Raw genomic sequence first — 26169 nt, 5'->3', positions numbered from 1 at the left:
GAGTGGAGTCCCACAAGGTTCGGTCCTGGGTCCTCTCCTGTTTGGTATCTACTTCTCTGAAGTCCAGGCCAACACGGAGGGACTCTGGCTGACAAAGTTCACAGACAATTGCAAGTTGGGAGCTATTGTTAACTCCCCAAGTGATGTTGACATCCTACAGAAAGGCCTCACTGAGACCAACAACTGGTGTCAGAACCATGGCCTTAAGCTCAATGCCAAAAATGTGTCATCATCCTCTTTGGGAAAAACATGGTTCTCATGAATTACCACATCGATGGTAGTCTACTGAACACAGAAGGTGTTATAAGAGATCTGGGAACACAGGTTGACAGAAACCTCTCTTTTGACCACCACATTGCCATTGTGGTCAGAATGTCCTTCTATGTGGCACATCTCATTAATAAGGTTTTGCATCCAGGAAGAAAGAGGTCATTGTCTCCTTCTACTCTTCCCTCATTAGGCCAATCATCGAGTACAATGCCCCATTTGGCATGTACCTCACTAGACACCTGAAACAACTGGAGAGGCTGCAGAAGTACCTCACAAAGAGGATCCTAGGTCTTAAACACTTGTCCTATATGGATAGACTCAAAAACTCCAACTATTCTCTGTCTCATATCGCCTACTTAGATGCAATCTCTGCTTGACTTACAAAGCCATGTCTGACACAGTTCTGTTAGAAATGCTACATCTAAAGAAATCCCAATGCCTGCACACCACACGCTCCAGAGACCTCAGCCTCATTAACACAATTAGCAGAATGTGCTGGCAGGACAGGTTCATAACCCAGAGACTGCCCATGCTATGGAACAGACTTCCCATACATGTCAAACAGAGCACCTCATTGGTCCTCTTCAAGAGAAATCTTGATGAGTGCATGGGAAATCGAGAATTCAACCCTGGGAATAACTCCAGTGGCTCTACTCGACAGAGGCACTGGGAACTAAAGTCACAATGCCAGGGTAATCTTATTGGCTAGGCTTGTAAAGACTCCAGGGCCATTAGCCTAGTACACAACTATGAATCTATGAACCTACTGTGGTTTCTTCATCCACTCCCCAAAACAGACAATTAGTTCTTCTGAGGATGAAGAGGCTGAGTCAAATGAGCACTCCTTGGCCTACTCATTCCAGATCCACATCCCAGTCCAAGTAGCCTCTGATGATAATGATTCCATTTCTCCTGACTCCCCTGTTGAAGAGGCTTCGCTTGGAGAGGCTATTGTTAATATGATGAAGCATTTTGAATGGGAATCAAAACAGATTTCTGAAGTTCAAAAGAAATGCTATAACTTCCTAGAAGTAGACACACCTACTCCGGCACCTGTGAAAATTGTTTTTGAGGCCTCCCTGGATGTTTTTACATCAACTTCCAATGCATCTGTCTGTCAACCACTTGCACCTAAAAGGCCTGCCAGGTTTTACAAGGTATCCAAGGACATGAAATTTTTTGTATAAAAAAAAAATAAAAACTGTGGTAGACCATTATGTGTTTTCCATGTCTACAGACAAGCCTTCTAAGTTACTTCCTGCTGCCAAAGTTTACCTTTCAGATAAAATCAGCAGGGCAATGGAGAGATTTGAGAAAAAGGATTAGACTTCCTCCACTCTGGCTGTTTTAGAACTCTAAATTAACAGACCCAAATGACTAAATATTTATCTGTTCTGGGCAATTTAAATAAAACATTGCCAGTAAACAGCACACTTTATCTGTGGTAGCTCAGGCCTCCCAAGTGGCTAGACACAGCGTATAAAGCAGCAGTGATGCAGTAGAAGCTTCCTCCCGTGCACAGGTTCTGTAATCAGAAGGTTTACACATTTGCATTCTCACGCCCTCTTGCTGTGTGGTGACGCTAACTACTGCACTGCTGTGCCATCTTTTGCACCATGCTGTTTTGCTCTTGAGCTTGGAAAACAGATCAATGTACTTTTTTGGGGGCAGAGGTTCTTATATGAGTTTCCTCCACTTTCTCTTCTTCCCAAGGTCTTATTAAAGATCCAGAGATAGACTATCCAAAGACCTTACTGGTGACCCTCTACTGGCCAAGTTAGCACTGTTTCTCCTTTCTGTTATGCCTAGCCAAGGGCCACCACCATAAGCGTTGTAGCACATTGGACTTGCTCACACAGCAGAAGTGCTCACTACTACATCCCAACTTGTCACCCCTCAACCTTTCGTTATCAATTACAGGATTTTGATCCCTTTTAGACACCAGTTTTCTAAATACGTGCTTAAGGTTCTTCCAGAGGCAAGAAAACCTACCACCAGGAAATCTTACATAGCAACATGGAAAAGATTTACTATATGGTGTCTGTCTAAACAACAGGACCCAGTACAGGCTAGTGCACCAATAGTCCTTTGTAATTTGTGCCAGCTGCTGACATCTGGCCTAGAATTCTCTTATATTAAGGCACATGTTAAAGCCATATCTGCGTGCTTACCTCTGGATCCTCCTAGTCTGGCAAGACTACAGGTAAAGCAGCTCTTAAAAGGTGTACTCCACCTGAAAACTCTTAGGAAAGCTATCCCTCCTGCTTGAGACCTCAGCTTTGTGCTGGAAAAACTTATTCTTCCTCTTTCAAGCCAGCAGCCTCTGCCTGTCTCAAATTATGTATTTGGAAAACTGTTCTACTGGTAGCCCTCACCTATGTCACATGAGTCTCTGAGCAACAGGTCCTTATGGAACCCCCTCCCTTCCTTATATTTCATAAGGAGAGAGTGTCTTAAGGGCCAGTCCCTCCTTCATATCTAAAGTAGTCAGTGAATTGTCTCTCGATCCGACCATAAATCTTCCCACTTTCTTCCATTTCTTGCATTCTCTTGATGTGCATAGACAACTTAAATTCTAATTGTTAAGACTAAGGATATTCACATGCCTGACCAATTGTTTGTCTCCTTCCATGATTCCAAGCTTTAAAAACCAGTTTCAAAGCAAACTACTGCCACCTGGATCTCTAAATCCATTTCTTTTTGGTACACTCAGGACAGCAGATTCTCACCTTCTCTAGCAAAGGCTCATTCTACTAGAACAGTGGCCTCATCTGGAGACTTTTTGGGGGGAACTGACTCTGGAACAATTTTAGAAGCAGCTACCTGATCTTCTGTGCATACCTTCAACAAACATTACAGAATGGATGCCTTTTCCAATTTCAGAGACACCTTTGACAGGTCAGTCCTCTCTGGATTACTTGACTGTTTCTCTCTCTCTCTCTCTGTCTCTCTTCCATCTACCCTTCAGAAATCACCGAACAGTTTGGAATACTGCAACAGTGATCTAACAAAGGGCATAGTACATTTGAGTAAGAACTTACCAGAACAGTAGACGTCCTACTGTTGCAGTATTCCTGTCCTCCCTACCTTCTCCTTTTTTAGATTTTCCTTCCTTTTTCCTCATGGACTGAAGGGATCACTGTCTCTGTGTCTCTTATCTCTTAGCTGACCAGTTAATTTAGTCTCCCAGGCCTCTACTGGCTCACTGGCTTGAAGATAGTCTGGGGATTTATTCTAATATGTCTGCTTATGTACCCTTACACCTGCAGGCTTAGGTCATAAGTTGGATACATGGTTTTACAGGTTCATAGATGTTTACTAAGTCGATGAACACAATGGTCTTTTTAAGCCTAGCCATGCATCCTAAATCTCTGACATGTTCTTATACCCTTGATAAGTGTAAGTAGGGGCTTGGGAGATCAAACATTTACAAGCAGAGGCCTGGGAAATGAGCCATTCACAGGCTGCCTGTGTCCATTACAGACATAGGTGCCAAACGAGAGATGAATTTCCTGTTCTCTATCCAACTGTCCAAGTTACATTTGAATTGGGTTAGGGAGGAACTCTGCTTTATATGGATAGGAAGCCTGTTCCAGAGAATGGGTAGTGTCAGGATACATACCTGTCTGTTCAGCAGGTTCTGTTTATTTCAGAGGCAAGGTTTAAGTCTTTAGAATGGGTAATTCTGATGCTGTTTCTTTTGTGGATATGCAGGAGGTACATCAAAGTGGGGTCTGACAATTCCTTGTATGCCTGGCATAGATCTCCCCTCAATAGCCTTTGGGAGATGGAATACAGGGCTAGGGCTTTGAGGTGGTCTGTACAGGGCATGTTACTTATGCAGTGTTTTCTTTTAGTGAGGAACCTCTTTGGACATTCAAATTGTTGGATGTGCCTGGTTCGGTACATACCACTAGGGGCATTGTATTCAATCATATATCTGATGAATACCGAATACAGTGGATGAATGACTTCCTTGGACCTAGATGCTCTATCTTTGTTTTTAAGTTTCACAACAGAGAATGATTTCCTCACTACTGTAAACACACGATGGTCAAAGGTTAGCTTACTGTCTATGAGTGTCTCCAAGTCTTTGACTACTGGGTCAACTGTTAGTGATGTGTTGCCAATATGATAATTACCAGGTGTGAATGACTTTCCAAAAGACACTAGTAGGCATTTTTTGGCATTGTTTTAGTCCATGGCTCTGACGCCAGTTATTTGTCTTTGTCAGCCCTTCCTGGAGAACATTTATGTCAGTGTAGGATTCAGTGACAGCTCCTAATTTGCAGTCATCTACAAGTTTAGATAGCCAGAGGCTACTGACATTGGCCTTGACTTCAGAGAAATAAATGTCAAAAAAGAGCGCCCCAAGACTGATCCCTGATGGACTCTGCTTGTGACTGTCCTCTTTGTAGAGGTAGACTCCTGTAATCTAACTTCCTGGGTCCTGTGAGCCAGCTAGCTATCCACCAGGTGACATAAGGGTTTGTACATAACCTCTTGAGTTTGTCAACAATGCCTGAGCTTGATATTGTGTCAGATGCCTTGGCCAGGTCAGGGTAGGCAAGGTTTTCTTTGGTGGCCTTCTCAAAGAAGTCCACCAAGTTGAGTAGGCAAGACCTGTCCTTGACAAAACCAAATTGGGTTGTGTCCAGTGATCTGGAGGTTTTGTATGTCATTATCAATCATTTCCCTGATAATTCTTTCCATGACTTTGCATATGAAACTAGTGAGACTTGTGGTCTGAAGTTTCCAGATTTTATAGCTGGCCCACCTTTGTTCAGATGGATGACTGTTGCTGTTCACTATTCATGAGGCACAAAGCTATAATTAAATGGCAATTCCAGAGGACCTGATAGGTCATGTTTCATGCTATTTAGAAGGCATATTGGAATATTGTCTGGGCCCATTTATGCAGTGTTCTTGGCCTTAGAGAGAGCATTAAAGACCTGTTCCCCGTGATAGCAGGGGAAACTATATTTGATGATATTTCCTAAGGGATGGTTGAGGGGGAGAGAGGGGTAAAGTTGGAGCTGAATTTGTTAATCAGTAAGTTTTGTGTATCTACTGGCTCAGTGTAGGTGGCTCCATTAACAATGGCTTTGGTACTCTGGCCAGAAGTCTAGGTTATTTAGCGAGATAACCCAGCAATTTAATACTGTAACAGTGACCTCTAGCATTATGGTAAGTTCTTACCAAATTGTACTTTCTTGGTAGCACTAAAATCCCTATGAGAGCTGTTTTTTTCATTCAGTTCTTCCCTTTCCTGTTTTTGTTTGTCTAGAAGGTAATCTCTGAGCTGCTGATCAAACAGTTACTTGGCTTCTTTCCAATGTATCATTTTCCCTTTTAATGTGGCTCATTTGTTAGTTTACACCAGTGATTTCCTGCCATACCTTGCCTATTTTCTGTACCCTTTGTTGTTGGTATTTCTGTTGGCAAAATCTCCTTTCTCTGCTCCCTCAATTTTTTCATTTTTATAATGTTTTCTGCCATTTTATAAAAATAGTTCATACAATTATTTCTAATCTCCTTAATGGCCTTCCTCCAAAACTCCTAATTTCTGCATCCCTACATTTTTGCCACAGTCTCTATATCCCTGTGCTTGTGCAATATAGAAAAGTCTTGATTGCATAACTTTATTTAAGCTCAGTACTAAAAAATCAGATTGTCCCACTTTTTCTTGCTCTCTTCCCTTTCCACATAAATTCCTTCAACTGTTTATTATCATCTCCAGTTTTTCCTCTGGTTGATAAAACCAAAGGAACTAAAAACATTTTCACTGCCTGTAAATTATTTTTCATGCCCTTGACCATTAGTTTTCAAACTCTCATTTTTTTTTAATAATCTTTTAGTTTGGCTTCTGTCATATTTCTTTAGTTGCTACAGCAAAACCTTTTTTTCTAATTCATACACCTAAATATTTTATCTTTTCATGTCCCTATAAATATGGGTTTTGTTTGCAGGGGCAGCAATATCCTAGTCCTGGTCATTACTAACATGGGTGACCAGTGTTCCAGACCAGAGGTCAATTCCTCGTTGGTCAGATCCGACCACAAGCTTATCACCCCAGACATCCACATCCCGCCCCCACCCCCTATTAGGGAAACCACCATAAAAGATTTCTCCAAAGCCAACCTCATGCTTCTTAAGACAGAAGTGACAAGCTTCACGACACCTATGCAGACAGACAATAGAGGTACGACTGTTGAATCCTACACAAATGCACTTTATAAGCACTTACACAAGTGCATTGATCATGCTATCCCTAACAGAACCAAGATGCTATCCTCCAAAAAAAGGAAGCCAATCTGGTGGTTCCCTGCCATAAACAAACTCTACAACAGAAGAAAGAAACTGTTGCAAAAACTAGTAAAATCCCATGATTGGAGGAACTCTCTGGTCAGCCTCAGTAAGAAGCTGAGATCCCTCATAAAATCCCCCAAAGCTAGTTACGAAAACAAAATCGCCACTGATTCTAAAGACAACCATAAATCATTCTATAGCTATGTCAAGAATCTCAATGGCAACAGTCAGATCTGCTCTGAGTTACAGCACTATAGCAGTAAATATACAGAACCAACTGATATTGCCAACATCCTGGCAGATAGATTTAGTGCTAACTTTACCCCCCTCTCACCCCCTAAAGGGCCCATCTCTATACTGGAAGAATGCAAAGTTCCTGTAAACATGGATGCACAGGTAAAAACCACACTCTTCAAAGACAAGAACACAGAATCCATGGGACCTGACACCATCCCAGGCTGCATTCTACACGAACTGCAGAACGAAATGGCACCCCACCTAAGTACCATGTTCAATCACAGCCTCACCTCAGGATTTTTGCCCACTGAATGGCACACAGCGACAGTTATCCCACTTCACAAAGGGGGGAGCCACCACGGACCCCTGGAACTACTGCCCCATTAGGCTGACGAGCCTGGTCTGCAAGGCCATGGAACGTATCATCATGGAACTTATAAACAAAGACATTGGTAATCTCCAAACTCTGGACCCCACCCAGTTCGGGTTTGTAAAAGGTAGATCATGTCTCCTAAACCTGATAGACTTCTTTGAAGCAGTCATCAAAGCCATAGATGAGGGTAAAGTGGTTCACACAGCCTATCTAGATCTCGCCAAGGCTATCAACACCATCCCCCACTCTAGAATTATAAATAAACTCACTAAACTAAGTATAAATCCCAATGTCACAAGATGGGTTGCCAACTGGCTCACTGACAGAACCCACACTGTGAAAGTAGCAGACTCCAAATCTGACTTCAGACCAGTGACAAGTGGAGTACCACAGGGTTCAGTCCTGGGTCCTCTCCTATTTGGTATCTACTTCTCTGAACTACAGGCTAACACAGAAGGTCTTTAGCTAACGAAGTTTTCAGATGACTGCAAACTATGAGCCATAATCGAAACTCCTAATGATGTGGACATCCTACAAAAGGGCCTCACTGAGACAGATGCCTGGTGTCAAAGCCACGGCCTCAAGCTCAATGCCAAAAAGTGCATTGTCATCCTCTTTGGTAAAAACTCTGTACCCATGAACTACCACATAGGCGGTAGTCTACTTAACACCGAAAGTATGATAAGTGACCTTGGGACACAGGTGGACAGTAGTCTCTCCTTTGATAATCACATCGCCACAGTAGTCAGGAAATCCTTCTATGTGGCACACCTCATCACAAAAGGTTTCTCATCCAGGAAAAAAGAGGTCATTGTTCCCCTCTACTTGTCACTCATTAGACCCATTATAGAGTACAGCTCACCTTTTGGTATGTACCTCACAAGACATCTACAACAACTGGAGAGGCCACAGAAATACCTCACAAAGAAGATTACTGGCCTCAAACAGATGCCCTACACAGACCGTCTCAAAAAACTCCAGCTTTACTCAGTCGCACATCGCCTACTCAAAGGTGATCTCTGCCTAACATACAAAGCTATGTCAAACCCAGAGCTGTTGGACATGCTCCACTTAAAGAAATCCCAATCCCTCCAAGCTACACGCTGTTGGGACCTCAACCTCGTCACCACAATAAACAGAACATGCTGGAGGGATAGATTCCTGTCCCAGAGACTTCCCATACTCTGGAACAGACTACCTTTCTATGTCAAACAGAGCTCCTCATTAGCACTCTTCAAGAAAAATCTTGATGATTGGATGGGAAATAGGAAATTCACCCCGGGGATCACTTCTGTGGCTCTCAAGAGGGGCACAGGAAAATCATTTTCTTTGGTGGCGAAAGCCAGGGTACCTTTTTTGGCTAGACTTATATAGACCCTAGGAGCAATAGCCTAGTACCTACCTATGAACCTATGAACCTATAACCATATGAAATTTCAGGACACATTTTAGCGAGTCTCATGATACGGAAACTTAATGGCCAAAAAATGGACTTGCCTATACTAAGTCTGAGTTGGCCATTATTGGAATATTCCCTCTAAGGTATTGTGATCTTGGAGTTGCTATAAACACATTTAAGGAGTGTGGGGGGGGGGGGTTCCACTCCACATCAGGGACAAGTTTAAGTAAAAGAACAACATTTAACATTCTCTCTCTTCCTGCATTTTTAGGCTTTTTTCTTATGTACCTGCACTCAACGTTATTTGTGCCGACATTTCAATATGGAGAAATATTGTTTAACTAGTTCATGTGTACGCATATTATTTACTGATACAACCTGTTTTTACCTTCATTTACTTTATATCCCAAAGACATTTGAAACTGTCTTAAAATATCACAAAGTACCCTAATGTCATATTCAAGATTTGTCAAGTACCAAATAATGTCATCTGCAAGCGAGGCTAGATTTTCTTGGCAACCACACCAGTTATATCCCTGAATTTGCAAATACCTTATCATTTTAGCTAAAAGTTCTAAGTACATAGCCAACAGAAGAGAGGAAGAGGACATCACTGCATATTAAAGCAATGCCATCTTGATTCTTTATGACACACTTCATAAAATCGGGTCTATATTAGAACATCGAAGTTTCAAAACTTCGAATGTTCTAATACTGAACCCTATTCAGTGAAAGCTGAAAATATCGAAGCAACAGAAGACCAAATTTTTTCAGCGCTGTGGTGGAAAGTTACGGGTCAGGTTCAGGTAAGTGTGCGATTGAGTGCGGGTTAGGGTAGTTAGGGTTAGGGTGCAGGTTAGGTATGTGTGCGATTGTGTGGACGTGAGGGTTACGGCGGGTTAGGTGAGTTAGGGTTAGGGCGCAGGTTAGGTATGTGTGCGATTGTGTGGACGGGAGGTTTAGGGGGGGTTAGGTGAGTTAGGGTTAGGGCATGGGTCAGGTAAGTGTGCGATTGTGTGGACGTGAGGGTTAGGGTGGGGTAGGTGAGTTAGGGCGCGGGTGAGGTGAGTGTGCAATAGTGACAGACCTTAGGGTTAGGGTTTGGGTTAAGGTACGTGGATAGTTAGTGGTGTGCGTGTATAGTTTAGTGTAGGGTTAGGCGTAAGATTTTAGGTGTATGTGTGTGGATTGCTGTTTGTTTGGTGTGCTTGTGTTGTGTGTATGTGTTTTGCAACAGCAAATTTTTTCCCTAGGAAAAAATTCGCTGTTTTCTATGTTCAGTGTTTTCAGCTTTCGCTGAATAGGGTTCGATATTAGAACATTCGAAGTTTTGAAAGTGCAATGTTCTAATATAGACCCATAAAATCAACACTCAATAATCCAGTAACTGAGATATATACTGAGCATTAAAAACAACTTACACAATTGCAGACACCCAAAAATGTGTGCCACAGAATTTTGAAAAAAATTAATACAATATACGTGAAATGCAGAGAGCGATGCTCCCACATTATTGAAAAATGTTAAAACATAATACTTTCATATAATTACTAGTAACACAGCAAAGCAATTGATTGTATATTTAAAGTCCTTGGAATAGAGAAATTCCAATGAACTGAGACCGGACCATGTTACTCAAACTACTATAGCATTTAACAGCTCTGCAGCGTAATCAAACATAACTGAATGTCCCCATGTAATATGGAGGCTCATGGAAGCCTTGCTTTAGAATGTCCTCATTATAGTGATGTTTTCCTACTGGCTGCCTGTGAATCACCCTCACACACTGTATCAATTTCCAAAATCCCTTCAGATCACCATTGACAAGTCATTCTTTCCATATCGTACTGAACAGAGAACAGGCTACAACCTTCTTAACTTCCCCCTTGATTAGATTTGAGTTCCCGGTCTTCTCCATGTTACCCAGTTTTACAGAAATCATTACCTCTCCCATCATTACAGAAATCATTACTTCTCCCATCATCTGAAGCCTGACTTATTATTCACATACTCCAAATGAATGACTAGGAAAAGTGAACACCTGCATCCCTTATGAGGAATACAAGAAAAATACTTGCAACACTGCTGGGAATGAGAACTTGCACCTTAACTTACATGGTATACATTCCTTTATGGTGCATGAAAACAAACCCCTTTGCTGCATGGTATATTCTCATAGAAATCATGTTCCACCAGTACTATCCTTCCTTCTACCATTAACCACTTTCTAGGCTGTCAGAGCTGGGACAGATCCTGTTCCTTTTTAAACCAGGTGACAAACTGGACTAAAATCACACTTGTTCAACCATATTTTCTGTCTTCTACTGCCAAAAGCAATCTGTCTTTTCAGTGCCTAGTGACCTCTTTGTAAACCAGTCCACAGTACCATCTTGGTTTTTATAAATTCCAAGCAGGTAAAGACTTTAGCATCCAAAATGTCTCTCTGCCAAACTCCATAATAAACTAACCCCTTACAACCACAATTCCTCCCAAATGACACCCTCATTTGAGACCTCCACAAACCAAACTGCATTGTACAGAACATTCCTGCTCCATTCTTGAACCCACACTCTGTCAGTCTTTCCACCCTCACCTAAAAGAAATCTCCTCTTTCCATACTTTCAGAGAAATACTCAAAAGACACCTCTATCAAAAATCTAACTGCAAGCATTTTTCCAGTAGCCGTATCACCTAACTCCTCCCTCACCTGCATCACTTCACCTAACTCCTTCTCTCACCTACATCACTTCATCTAACCCCTCCCCTCACCTACTTCACTTCTACTGCCACTTTCTGTTCTCACCTGCTTCTTGACATCCCATATTTATTACTGTTATTAATCCACATTTTTATCCTCCTCTGTTAATAACATCACTCATTGTTTTACATTTCTGCAGGACTTTATACCTTCTGTGTAAATTAGTTCTGTTTTTTTGTTTGTAAATTTTTTCAGGCCTTGCTTGCATATGGTCTGTTGTGATCACTGTGACTCAGTCGACAAACTTAAATAAATGAAATTAGAATTCCTTACTGCTGTCACTTCCTGCTGCAGTGGTGGCAAACTCATATGTTCCTTTAGAAGCTCATTAAAATCATCTCAAGACATCTTGAGTTGCTTCACATATGTAATCCAAAAACCTGAAATAACCTTGTTTGCTGTTGAACTACTTCCAAAGCACCATCTAAATCTATTTCCAGAGCTGCATTAAGGATTAATAGTTGCTCTCCTTATTAAATAATGGCACCACAGTCACAAGTAGTACAAATCTTCTGCTCACCTACAAATAGCTTTTCACTTGTCCCAAGTATGAAAATAGCGTTGTGTGCACTATAGGCAACTCTTTTTTTATGCTGTTCACTGCCATGCTTGACTTCAAACTTCCTCATCAGACTCAAGCTTATGAGCTCTTCTTTCAGAGCCATCCAAAATTATCACAGCAGTGAGGAAATGTTTTCCTTATATACCACATAGGCCATAGTCTACTTAACACCGAAAGTGTGATAAGAGACCTTGGGACACAGGTGGACAGTAGTCTTTCCTCTGATAATCACATCGCCAAAGTGGTCAGGAAATCCCTTCTACGTGGCACACCTCATCACAAAAGGTTTCTCATCCAGAAAAAAAGAGGTCATTGTTCCCCTCTACTCATCACTCATTAGACCCATTATAGAGTACAGCTCACCTTTTGGTATGTACCTCACAAGACATCTACAACAACTGGAGAGGCCACAGAAATACCTCACAAAGAAGATTACTGGCCTCAAACAGATGCCCTACACAGACCGTCTCAAAAAACTCCAGCTTTACTCCGTCGCATATCGCCTACTCAGAGGCGATCTCTGCCTAACATACAAAGCTATGTCAAACCCAGAGCTGTTGGACATGCTCCACTTAAAGAAATCGCAATCCCTCCAAGCTACACGCTGTTGGGACCTGAACCTTGTCACCACAATAAACAGAATATGCTGGAGGGATAGATTCCTGTCCCAGAGACTTCCCATACTCTGGAACAGACTACCTGTCTATGTCAAACAGAGCTCCTCATTAGCACTCTTCAAGAAAAATCTTGATGATTGGATGGGAAATAGGAAATTCACCCCGGGGATCACTTCTGCAGCTCTGCTCGATAGGGGCACAGGAAAATAATTTTCTTGGGTGGCGAAAGCCAGGGTACCTTTTTGGCTAGGCTTATATAGGCCCTAGGGCCAATAGCCTAGTACCTACCTATGAACCTATATCTTAACCCCTTCACCTTAGTTGGGGGGATATGTGATCTGTATCATCACTGAAGCCATTACACCTTCCTGTGCATTTCCTGATGAAAGCTGCTGCCAATTGGCAACTTAGTGAGCTACATGAAACCCGGGGTCATAGGCCCTCCTCCCTCCTACAAAGGACTGCTACAGCCCTCAACCGACTCTTCACCTCCCCCTTCAGATAGGCAAGTCCATTGTCCCTGCTCACTCAGTCAGCACCTGATATATTAATTAAACTCAAGTCACCTGGGCTTTGTCCTTCTGTGCCACTGATGTAGTCACAACAGACAGCTTGTAATACTTGCACCAAAACTGCACTGCAAGTTTGCATACAAAATGCACTTTAATTCACTTTTACCTGACAGGGTGCTGAAGAGAGCACCCCACTGGTTGCAGAGTTCTTAGACCCCCCTTTTTATTTTTTTCTTTACTGTTTTATCTGCTATGCTTACTTTAACCTTCTGTATACATTATGCAACATACTACTGTTTTTATTGCATATTTTTCCTATATGACTTTCTCTCCTGTGTATTTATGATGTTTCTGCAGAATGTGTCATAAATATTTACTGTAGTAATTTATATGCAATGCACCATTGTAACTTTGCTGACTAGGATGCCACTAAAATAGGGCAATACAGTTGAATATTCACATTTAACAAATGTAATTAATAAATGAATTGGAGTACAACACCAGTGGAAACTATGTTGGCTGAAAACAGTGATTTTAAAAGTGCATGGAATAAATACTTACAATGATATTCTCACATTCCTGGAGGAAGAAAAGAACTCGGAAACAAAGTGAAGTATTACATATGAGTGGGCAAAATGTGCCAAAGGCCCTTATCTGCCAGACATTTCTGTGTGCCCGCGAATTAATTAACAGCATTACTGTGGGAGTGTTAAACTCACAGTTGCAACTGCAGTTCATGCTTTCTCACACTTTTACTTTTGTGCTTAGATACATGTATGTTTTGACAAATGCATTGCTTCCTGGTTGTAGTAATATTTAAGAATATAGTTGGAAATGTTTTGTCATTGCAGAAGAATCCAAATGTAGGGATTAGGAGAGGTGTCTGTCTTGAAACTCCCAGGGATATCACTGCTTTTGGAGTAATGATACAGTGAAATCTGTAATTAGCTTTGCGTCTGTCTGACAAATGGTAAAAAAGGCAGGATGGTTTTCTAATTTAATTCTAAATTTAAACCTCAAGAAGAGAACATTTCCCCATGCTTCACTGATCTAATTGCTATATAGAACTGTTAAGAATTAATAATTCTGAAACATATTTCATCCTGAATGAAAGATACATATTAAATATATTACATATTAAAAAATATCCAGGTGCCATTATTGCTCCCTGTGGCACAACAGCCAGTGATATTAGTCATTACATGTGCTACTCCTTAAGTAATTACTTTTGTTTCCTTTGGGTTAGCAGCATCCCACCTAACCTATTGATTTATGCCTGGTTCTTTCTATTTCTGAACTCATAAAGAGAACATTTGCAGATATACATGTTTAGCTCTAGGAGAGATTACCTATGAATGTAGTTTATGTTTTACGGGTGGAGGAAGATGATTATTTTCAGTTATTTATTTTTATGTGAACATAATGGCTTCATTTTCAGTGCACATGTTATGTGATCTTCTTCTGACACAGCCGGGAAGATAAAGGAGCGTTTTTGTCTGTCTTTTGCCTACCTTTTGGTAGAATTGCTGAGTCCAACATGTCATGTATTCAGAAACTACCTGTGTTACACATGGTGATGCATTTTGACGTTTGAGTTCTTTGGGAGAGTGTCGGACAGGAGCTGTACAAGAAGAATGAAGACACCATACAAGACTGATTAAGTCAATTTAAAAGGGTAAAAAGAGAGGATGACGGAGCATCTTTTTTTAAGAACACCATCTGACATGGAATATTTTCCTCATGGTTACAACAATCACACTTCTTGAAGCTCAGCTTGAATGCTAAACAGACATAACTGATGTTCTTTGGCATACCTCAAATATTTAAAATATTCCCCCTCTTATAATCTCACATTCTTACAATAATGAAGCCACTGAGTGGGTCCAACACCTCAAATTTAAGTGTCACACTTGACCCAAATCTTAACAATGTCCATGCATATTGCCAAATATTTATCTATCTCTCTGTCTGTCTATCTACCCTTTGTTGATCAGGTTAATCCTAATAGGCTAGCTGCCACTTTTCAGGGGGTAGACAACAGGTGATATTTATACTGCTAGGCGAAATTTGTCAAGCGCATTAGCGAACTGCCCCAATTCTTTGCATACGGGATCCTAATTTGCTGTTACACTTCATGTCTTCCAGTCTGGGTGCGGAGTCAGCCTTGAGAAGCAGGAAGTCTAAAATCAACAAATTGGAAGAAGGTATTTTTTGTGTTTTAGATGAGAAAGAAGCTGGTAACTGAACAGCTGAGAAGCCTAATGTGGCAGAGAATAAGTCTAATGTTATGTGGAGTGAGGAGGATGGAGAAAAGGAAGTGGAGGAGAGCCAAGTAAAAGGCGAAAAGAGGAAGTCGACGTAGATATGGTGGATTCAGAGGAGTTATGTCAATGAATTTTTGTTTTTGCAACAAATTATGTAACACCTGAGTATGTTGTTACAACCCGCCAGTCAGGAGGATTGCGGGATGTTTATTTGAAAGCATTAATTGAACAGAGTGAACCGGAGAGCAAGAAGGCGATGCCAAGGGGAGCTTTAATGGACAGAATTCAAGAAGAAGTAGTTCAGGAAATAGGGAGGGAAGAAAATAAATTGTACATATAAATGGTGAGAGAAGGCAAAAGAGGAGAGGAAAAGAAAGCAGCAGTAAGAGGAAAGCATTGGGTGAGGATAAGTAGCAAAATGGAAAAGGAACTGGAGAGCTCAGAAGTATGGGACAGCATCATTTTACCACTGGGTGTTTCACCCAGAAAGGCAAGAGCTTTGATTTGTATTAACTAAGATACTGGTTGTGACCTTTTTTGAGGAGGTGCAGTATATGGAGAAATGTTTATAACAATATGATAAGAGAGAATGAAAACCCTTGGAACATATATGTTGTGCAGACATTTAACAGAGAAGCTAAGAAAAGAGCATTTATTCAATTTTGAACTGAAGTTTAAAGAGACGGTTTAAAAGACTATTTAAAAACTGTGTGCAGAGATGTAAGGGACATTACAAAGATCTATGGTAATGGATGTTTATGGACTGGGGGATGGGAATGTGGTGTTATATTGAAAATGAAAAATAACAAAATAATGCATTTGCCAAGTATAATTAATGTGGAGGAGAATACGGGATTGTTTAGATACTGGGGAGAACCAAAGACATGTTTTTTGTGCGGTAAAGATGATCATTTAATTAACAATTGAGACAAAAAGAAATGTTTTATTTGTGGCAAAGTAGGCCATGAAGCAAAAAAATGTGAGCAAAAATGTATACAGTGTGAAAAATTGGACATTCATGGATGGACTAATGCTGCAGAAAATTATACACAGGGAACAAAGTCAGGCCGAGATAGGGAGAGTGTTTTAGTAGATAGTAGAGAAGAAACAGAAAAAGAAAAAAATGGATAAGAAAGCTATAAGAATGAAAGTAAATGAATGTATGAGGGAGACAAAAGGAAAAGAAGGAGAAATAGAGGAAGAAGTAATTAATTCAAGTGATGAAGCAGATGGCAAATGGATAAAAGGTGAGACTCCTCGTCATTAACATAAATAGTATAAAGAATGTTCAGTGAAGGCTAGGAGTGTTGGAATGGTGTCAAATGTTAGAGATGGACATTATAGTATTAATAGATATAAGAATAACAACAACAATGTTTCTCCTAAACATAAAAAGAAGGAAAGACAACAATTTTAGAGTGCTTTCAGTAAATGTGGAAAATGCCATTAATAGTGTAAGAAGGCTAGGGATGCTAGAATGGTGAAGTAAATGTAATGTGGATGTTATTTTGTTAGAGGATGTAAGAAAGACTGCAAACAGAAAAATTGTATAGTGCAAGTATAATATGAAATTTAAGAAGTGCAGGTTGTTCTGGAGTGACAGTGTTGTATACAAACAGTGAAAATACTAGATGCAACTTTGACAAGGATGGAAAGGTTAGCTGTAGTGGATGTGAGGTGCAGAGGATGTTTGTAGAATTATAACACACATATATATATATATATATATATATATATATATATATATATATTTCATTTATTTATTCATGAGGCAAAAAATGTGAGCAAAAATGTATACAGTGTGAAAAATAGGACATAAAAATGTATTATGACTGACTTCCTCTGACATAATATCTTTCTAGATATTACTGATCTCATATATGTTGTATTAAAAAAAATGTTATATTTTCTACCATTTTTTCAAAACAATGTATTGATACACTGTATGTTTAGATACTATCAAATTTTGTATTGAAAGTCATTCACCATTTACTTGAATATTTTCTTGTTATGGATATTTTTTACTCTTAGATGTGTATTACATATACTAAAATCTTCTTATCCTTTATGCTTATTGCTTTTGTTTGTTGTGTATTTGTATTCTCTAATCTTGTTTTAACCAATGGAGCTTTTCTCCCCGGGCCTCCGCTGAAAATGGACATATATCCAGCTGGGCTAGCCCGGTCAACAAATGTAAAATAAATAAAAAATAAAATAAAAATAGGTAATAGAATTAGGAGTGTGTGTATCACCTTATCAGAACAATGCACTTAGGGTGTCAGTGAATTAGTGGCTGAGTAAAGAAGTATGCATAGAGTGTGGTATAAGACAAGGGTGTCCCATGAGTGGAATTTTTTGCATTGTTAATGTATGTGTTAGTGAGTGAAGCAGCTTGTAAAATGAAAGATATTAGATGTGTGATGCAAAAGGTGGTGGTGATACCAGTAGTTGTGACACACATAGAAACAATATAGTTGTAGTTGCTAAGAACAAAATTTGGATGAGGGAAGTATTGGTTTGTCTGAATGGATGCTTAAAGGAAGTGGGAATGACCTTGAATAAAGAAAAAAGTAAGGGTTTGAAGAATATGGTGAACATTGGCGGTGTGTATTTTTATTGAATGATGTGGGATTCATTGAACAAAAATTTGAAAAAAATGTAGTTATGATGCAAAGGGAAGGTTTGATAAAGAGATTAAGAAACTGTCTTCTGTTGAAGACATGTAGGTTAGCATTCAGGAAAAGTTTGTCTTGTGACTTTAGTATTAATGGGAAAAATAGCATGCGTGTCATATGTTTATATGATCTCAGTAAAATATGAAAAGGAAATTGGGCAATCGGTGTTTTCTTTCATTTGAGGTTCAAGAGTACCCCAGTGAAAAGAGGTGTGTTGTATATGAGTGAAGATGAAGGGGGATTGGGTTTACTAAATCCAGTTATTTATTCTGCTTCTTTAAACTTGTATAGAGTATTAAAGTGGGTAAAGGAAGAACATGAGAATTTAATAGTATGAATGTTTAAACAGAAGTACAAAAACTTCTGGGAGATAACAAGAAGAAAAAGAGAAAAAGAACATGTAACTGAAATTAAAAAATATCAAGAAAAATACTAAAATGGAGAATAAGAATTGATGATAAAAAGAAAGATAGAAGAATGTGGTATAATAATGTGATAAAACAATATTGTTGTGAATCCATGGGAAAATCTACAAGTAGTAGTGATTAAAGCCATTAAACTAAGGAAACAATGGTGTACCAAGACAGTAGAATGTGTGGCTTTCCTATGGAGGTTGGTGATAAATAGGTTACCAGTTAAGTGGGGGAATGCTCTACAAAAAGAAAGTTTAAAGAGTGTTTTTATTTTGTGGGAAGGAAGAGACAACAGAACACATTTTCTGATATGTAAGAGAGTGGAGGAACTTTCTGAAAAAGTTGTATAAAGAAAAAAATATATTGAAGACAGTGTGGGTATGAATATAGTTATGTATGGATATTACAAGAACAACAATTATGCGTGAGAATGGTACATAAGAATTTCTTTTGTGTAAAATGGGATATTTGGAAAGAAGGACTGAATGAAATTTTGTTTAATGGGAAATGAAGTTTGGCACATATAGTGTATAAAGTCAGATTATGGTTGTGAAAGAAGGTGTGGGGATCAATAATGGAAGAATAAGAATGAGGGTGTTATAAGTAAAAATGATAAATAGTCAAAAAATAGAAGTGTGCATATATGTGCATGTAAATGTAAATGTATAAATAATATTGTGTATGTTGTGTTAAATGAACGATCCCTACTTTTTTTGAAAAGTACCATGGGATCTTTTACATCTACCCTATCTACTACCTACTCAAGTAGATGGGATCTCAGTTTATAACACCTCATGCAAAGGATGATAGACTCAGGAGTACAACACCACCCTAATGCTATGTCGCAGCAATCCAGTCACCTGAAGTGAAAATAGAACCCAGAGCCTTCTTGTCTTTCCGCACTACAGGCAAGTGTGCTACCTGTTCAGACATACACACTGTTATTCATTACCAGATTGAAATAAAAAACTAAATGTATCAGATTCATCTATTGCAAAACCTTGCAGTGCCTCACCCCTGAAGGCAGAGCCATTATAAGCAAAAAGATCCTTTAATCCCACCTGGAATATGGTCTAACCTTACTTGCCTATACCTCAAAGAAAACATTAAACTCCAAACTCTCTAATGGAATGTGCCTTTTTATCCTAGTTTCTGCTGACAGGGGAAATTACTGTATTACCCCCTAAACTGTCAGTTGTTTACCCATAAAACAATGTGTAGATCAGCTTCTTCTCAGCCTTATTTACAAAACATTTTGCAATAACGCCCTCCCTTATTAGCCCAGGCTGTTAATATCGGCCTCTCAAAATTGCCTACACTCCACAGTTAACAATGCGTCACTCTTAACCATATCTGTGAGTACATTATTTGCTTCACATCGCTCCTTCTTAATTCCTGGTCTTAAACTCTGTGACTCAGTTCCTAATGTCATAAATAGCATCCCCACCTACAGCAGATTTAACTGACATCCTAAAAATGGGCATCATATCAATGCTTTAAAGAAGCAACAGTTAACTAAACCAAGATCTGTAGGTCTAAACATCTATTTGCAGTATGCCCTATTCCACTTGCATTGTGTGACTTGCCTATTTCTGTCTGTTGTCTCCTTATGAATGACCTAGCATAAGCAGAAACACTCCTAACAATCACTGTCTGTTTTCCTCTTCCTAGACTGGAAAGCTTGATGCTACCTTTACTGAACACATGCTAATACAAAGCATATAGAACTAAATCCAGTAATACTATACAAGCATTTGTTAGTCTCATGCCACTTGTGTGACACACCTTTGTTGTTTTCAATGTATGCATATTTCTTTTGCTGTTTTGTAGTTTATTGTATTGGGCGTTATAACTACTGCTTTAACCTATACTGTACGTCATGGGCTGTGGTTGATATGAGTCCTTTGTTGGTCAGTCCACTAGTCCATTTAATATATGTAAACAAAACCCACAGGTTAAACCTGTAAATATATGGACCTGTTACTGAAGTCAAGTTGAATGCCCTGTGCTAAAAAGACCACCCATGGACAGCCTTCGTCCTTGGCTGGGGGAGACATCTAGTATTTTGAACACAGCAACCATATGAAGTACAAGACCTGTAACCAGATTATGAACTGCTTTCAGCCTTCCATCCTGGCTGTTGAGCTGGTTCATAATGTTTAGCTGAACTTGGCCAGTATGACACTGACTCTTCAGAGCTAAGGTTGTTAGTTTTCAATATACCTGATGAAGTTCCCTATAGCTGATGGAGCTTCAAGACATTTGTGAAGCAGTCTCCTTTAAGATTCCATGTAGCTTATTGTTCAACATAAGCAATTTGTATGTGAATTGAAAGGCACTGGTCAACAGATCAACCACTTCCTCTGAAAGAATGTTAGGACAGGACATTTATTAGATATATCAGATGTAACCACTGCTGGATGGCATTCCACATCAGCGTTGTGACAGTAGCTACTTATGTGAAACTTTGGGGTAATCTGAACCCAATTTCCACTACAGAAATGAGTAATCCTGGTGATCCACTCAACTTGATTAGTGAAACTCATCATGTACCCCAGTGTGCACACGGTTGCAACAAGCTTGCTGTTTCCTTTCTCAAATAACCTGGAAAGGATAGATGAATTATTGGCTGTTTAGTCAAGAGTTAGGATTTGATGTTTGCAGAGTTGAGCTGAGCCCAGTGGAAGTGTCAGATTTCATCAGAACTAACAAAGTCTGACATATAATAAAACAAAATCACTCAACTGTTTTACCTTTTTATTGAATTTTTATTAATAGGCTTTTTGATATTTTTACTGGCAATTTAACAACAAATATGAAATAGAACCATGAAAAATGAACTAATGCCAGTGGATCTGTGGAGGTTTTTGTTTTATTTTTTTTAACTTCAGACAGGCCCACTGATGAGTGAAGTAACCACTTGTTGCTATGTTGGTACTTTGGGCTGTAGTAGGTAGGCATAAGTTGCAAGACAGGCTTTTTAGTACTTTTTATGGACTATAGTGCTTGTCTCGGAATACATAGTAACACTTCATATAGCATTTCTGTATGTAACATTGATCTCTGGCAGTCTGCAACAAAATTACTACTGAAAATGGAGAAATCTGTGATGTTGTTCTTAGTTTTAGCTATAAAAAACATCATTCTCAGGAGGTCTGTAATGATGTTCACAAAATTCTACATTATAGAATTTTGAAATTGGACAACTGAAGCAGCGGGGTTATAGCAGTTTATTCTGCTAAAGCCTAGAAAAAATGTGGTTCATTCATGATCAAATCAACAAATACTCAATCCATGAAAGTTTTTATAGTGACAGGTAGCTGTGGAATCTAGCCTCATCAAATTTTTGAGGTCATGATTTATGAGGTCAGTAACGATGTGTTCATTCACCACATGGTGATCAAAGGAAAGAGAGCTAGTCAAACTGATCAACCTACCAAACATGAAGTAAGTACTGTTACACTCAGTATAGATTCACTGACTGAAAGCAACTTGGAAGTGGAAGACATGATGGTAAAGAGAAGACTGGAAATCCTCCATTTCCAGGAAACAAGATGGAAGGGCAGTGCAGCAAAGCCACTTGGCTTGGGATCCAGAGTCTACTACTCAGGAGGAGGCGAGGCAAGAAATGGTGTTTGAATTGTGGTGAGAGAGGTTTCAGAAAGCAGTGAGGGATGTCATCAGAATTAGTGACTGGCTGATGGCAGTCAGATTCCATTGTACTGACAGGGCAGTATTCATAATCTCAGCCTATGCTCCAGCACAGCAGGGCTGTGATAGTGAGGAAAGGAGTGCATTCAGACATCAGTTGCAGCACCTACTAGATAAAGAAGGACAACATGAATTGGTGTTGATAATGGAGATCCCTGAATGCACATATCTGGACAGATAGAACAGGATATGAGGATTGCCCAGGTCCACATGGCTGGGGGCAACAGGAGTAAAGGGGAGGCCATTCTAGACGTCTGTCTGACAAATGGCATGATAGTAGCCAACACATGGTTCAGACAGAGAGTCAGTAACAAGATCATATGCAAGACTAGCCAACATGCAACTCAGATAAACTTACTTCTAGCAAGGTGTAGAATCAGTGATTGCAAAGTAATCCCCGGCATAAACCTACTTGTGGCTACAGTCAGCAGCAATCAGTAGTCATAGAAGTAAATAAGGTCAACACGGACCAGGGTAATGGTGTAGAATCAATGATTGCAAAGTCATCCCCAGCATAAACCTACTTGTGGCTACAGTCAACAGTAATCAGTGATGATAGAAGGGAGTAAGGTCAACAGAGACCAGGGTAATGGTGTTGAATCAATGATTGCAGTCGTCCCCAGCATAAACCCACTTGTGGCTACAGTCAGCAGCAAGCAGTAGCCATAGAAGGCACTAAGGTCAACAGAGACTAGGCTGAAGACCTGGAAGTTGACTGAAAAGAAAACACAACAGTTCAAGGAAATGTTGAGGAAGAGGAAATAGCTGGAGTTGAAGAATGTCAGTGCCTCAAAAACAGCATGTTTGAGGGCTGTAGAAGAGGTGCGTGGCTGAGCCAGTTATGGAGATAAGGTACATAAGGAAAGTTGGTGGTCGAATGGAGACGTCCAGGAAGTTATCAAAAGAAAAGAAGCAGTGCAGGAAAAAGTGGGAGACAGAAAAGATGGACCCAGCTAAAAAGGCATACTGGTTGGCTAACAAGGCGGCTAAAAGTTCAGTTGCAATAACAAAGGACAAGGCATCAGAGGCACTCTACCAGCTCCTGGAAAGTGACTCAGTAGATGGCATAAAGAAGCTGTCAGGTTGCAAGGCAAAGACTGAATGGTAAATAAGGTAGCCATCGGACACCCTTCATAAGGGAGTGATAACCACAGGATATTAAAGGTAGATGGAAGGAGTACTTCCAGCAGCTTCTGAATGCAGCAAATCTTACATAAGCTGTACTATCCCAGACACAGCTTACAATGAAAGAGGAGGAGCTCACCCTAGAAGAAGTAAGAACAGCACTTAGGAAACTGAAGTCAGGGAAAGCAGCATGCTAAGATGAGGTTACAGCAGATATGATCAAGGTATTAGGTAAGTTAGGGGAGAAATTAAACCAGAATGTATTCATAGCATTATGGAGAGATACGCATATTCCAGATGACTGCAGAATGAGCATGCTAGTGCCAGTGTGCAAGAACAAGATAGTAAATAAAGGCAGCTCAGGCAGGAGCCAAGCCAAATTTACAGGAAAAGAAAACACCAACAGCTCAGTTAAATTCCCAAAGGTTAATAAAAAACAAAATGCAAGCTTTCACACATTAGGCATTAAAAGGTTTCTTTCACATACAGTGCTCATTAAATAACAAATGGTCAAGTCGCATGTTACAAAACATACAATAAAAATAGGATTTCATCTAAAATGTTTGCATTTCAAAACAGATACAATTGACACAACCTCATTTGGACCTGGGTAGTGGTCAACTCTAAAAAAGGAAATCCACCTACATTCTTCTCTGTCTCAGTTAAAGAAACACTGTCATCCCTTTGATAGTTTGTTTAAGAATAGTTAATACTACAGACTTAAATCTATGGGCAACACCTTTGACTCTAGCATGCTTGTATAGCAAGCTGGACTCTACTTAGCACAATTCATATTGCAGAATTGATAACAGTCTTCAGTGGGAAAGGAAACAGACATCAGCTTTACCATGAGAAGTGGACTTCTTTATCGCTGCCATATTTGTTTTAAAGATAGGATTAGGTGAAGGGAAGTAACCTATTAAAATAAGCTTCTACTGTCAGTTAATTTACTTTCCACCATTAAAATAAAGAGGATAACAACACCATTTCATATTGAGGATGAAGAGAGGAATCACTGGACATGTTCATATGTTAGTACTTAGATAACTGCCCTTGTGAGGCATTTTAAGCCTAGCCAATTACCGCTTGTGAGACTCAAACCCTGCACCTTGTGTTTGTAAGGCAAACACCTTAACCATTAGGCCACCCTCACAACCAATGAATGTGTCTTAGCTGTGACTGAGAATTGTTTATACTCCAGTCATGATATTAAGCAGGGTGATGATGGCATTGCTTGTGGAAAAGTAGCAGAAGAAGGTGAAAATTATGGAAGCCTCACAGGGTCAGATTCAGAAAAGTGACTACCTCCTCACTTGTCCAGTCTTATCTTCCCTTAGGGTGGCTTGTGAAGCCTAATGTCTTAGAGAAGGAAACCTTTCACAGGTGAAAGAAATCAACTGAGTGGAGTCGGGTTGCATTAGGCATTCAGTGTATACTTTAGCTGTTAAGTCGGACAAGGATTCTGATGAGCTGTTGCTCTAATGTGTTAGCCAAAGCCAGTGGATATTAAGTCTTATGATGTGCAATTTCATCTGCTGTGGCAACCTTTTTAGACTTGATGAAAAAAGATTTGTATTACTGAGCACTGTTTAAACATGGTCAGAGGGAAGATGAATGAGAATACTCCCCCCCCCCCCAAAAAAAAACATTCCATAGTGTAGGGTAGAGAAAGCACACAAGTTTGGTGCTATTTTTTTATTTAAAGTAATTAACCTGTAAATGTCTTTCCTGCAGCTGTGGATTTATTTTACATTAAGCTATAAACCTTTTGAGATCCCTCCTCCCCACACACTGATTTATTAAATTAGCTGTAATGGTTGTTGGGCTCCTTTCCCGAGGCCCACCTCCCCACACAGAACAGAAGCACCTGTATCTGGAGTTCATAATGTCTGCTCTCAGTTTTCATTTTGCATTGTCTTTCCTTTCATTCTTTTATCCTGTCTTTTTTTTTTTATGAAATCTTCATGAATAGTGAATCATCACGATACAGATGCACATACACAATTACTATGTACAGTGTGTATACCGTTAGTTACCCTCTTAGAATTTTTAGTTTATACAGCTCAGTTCAGCAGTAAATGTAGTTCATTGTTTTTAAAATACACAGCAGTATATCTTTAGTATGTTGTCTTAGCAGTGCATTTTCCTTTAGAATAGAACATGGGCTCATATAATCATATAAGTAAATATACTTTGCCATACTTCGATATTTCATGTTTATTCTCTTGTATCCCTTATTCTTGCTAAATGTACATCCTCCCTTTCCCTTAATTGTTCTATTTCCGCTCTTCTGCTACCAAAAAACTCATCATGCACTAATGATTATGTAAGGCATGTGCTTCTGTCCCACATTTATTTTTTTCATTTAGTTATTTATACATTTGTGACCTGGGTAAGGTTCTCCAGTCCACGGACCCTTTTTAGGCACAACTTAGGCCACAAGATCAATGTAGTATTGTGATTCACGGTTAGCAGAAATGTGATTACAGCAAGCACATTGAAAGAAAATAAATGCAGTGATGTCACAGTACCTGCAATGCAGTTATGTACAGAGTCAAAAGTCCTCTCTGCTAAGTAGCACCAGGTCCTCGGCCTCTGTGCTGCCCTAGTTTGAGGAGCAAAAAGCAAAACAAAAAAGCTTGAAGCAACTTACAAAATAAGTATACAACATACAATGAGTTGAAGCAAGTACTTCAGTCCTGAACAAAAACAGTGTCGCCTGCACAAAAATCAGTACTGGTACTGCAGTATAGAGGACGATAATGTATCGATGGGTGGAATTTAGGTAGGGTACTGGAGAAAATCCACTACTCATTTTGATGGGGTGCAATAGAGTGTGTTCCTGAGAACAGATGGTGGAATCTCTGTTGGCATTTGGAAATGGAAGCAAAAGAACCTTGTTAGTAGAAGCAGGAACTAAGTTAAACACTGTAGTAGTCTTGGC

At 39.7% G+C, this 26169-nt stretch overlaps 1 protein-coding gene across 1 annotated transcript in view; it reads left to right on the top strand.

Moving 5' to 3' along the window:
- Positions 1-26169, top strand: part of PPFIA4 (PTPRF interacting protein alpha 4) — a 1641692-nt gene that overhangs the window by 518853 nt on the left and 1096670 nt on the right. The window lies entirely within an intron of this gene.

This window comes from Protopterus annectens, chromosome 4.part1, assembly GCF_019279795.1.
Source record: "Protopterus annectens isolate FY-2018-M chromosome 4.part1, PAN1.0, whole genome shotgun sequence".
NCBI lineage: Eukaryota > Metazoa > Chordata > Ceratodontiformes > Protopteridae > Protopterus > Protopterus annectens.
Note: the sequence above shows the minus strand (reverse complement) of the source record. Positions and strands in the feature narration are given on the sequence as shown.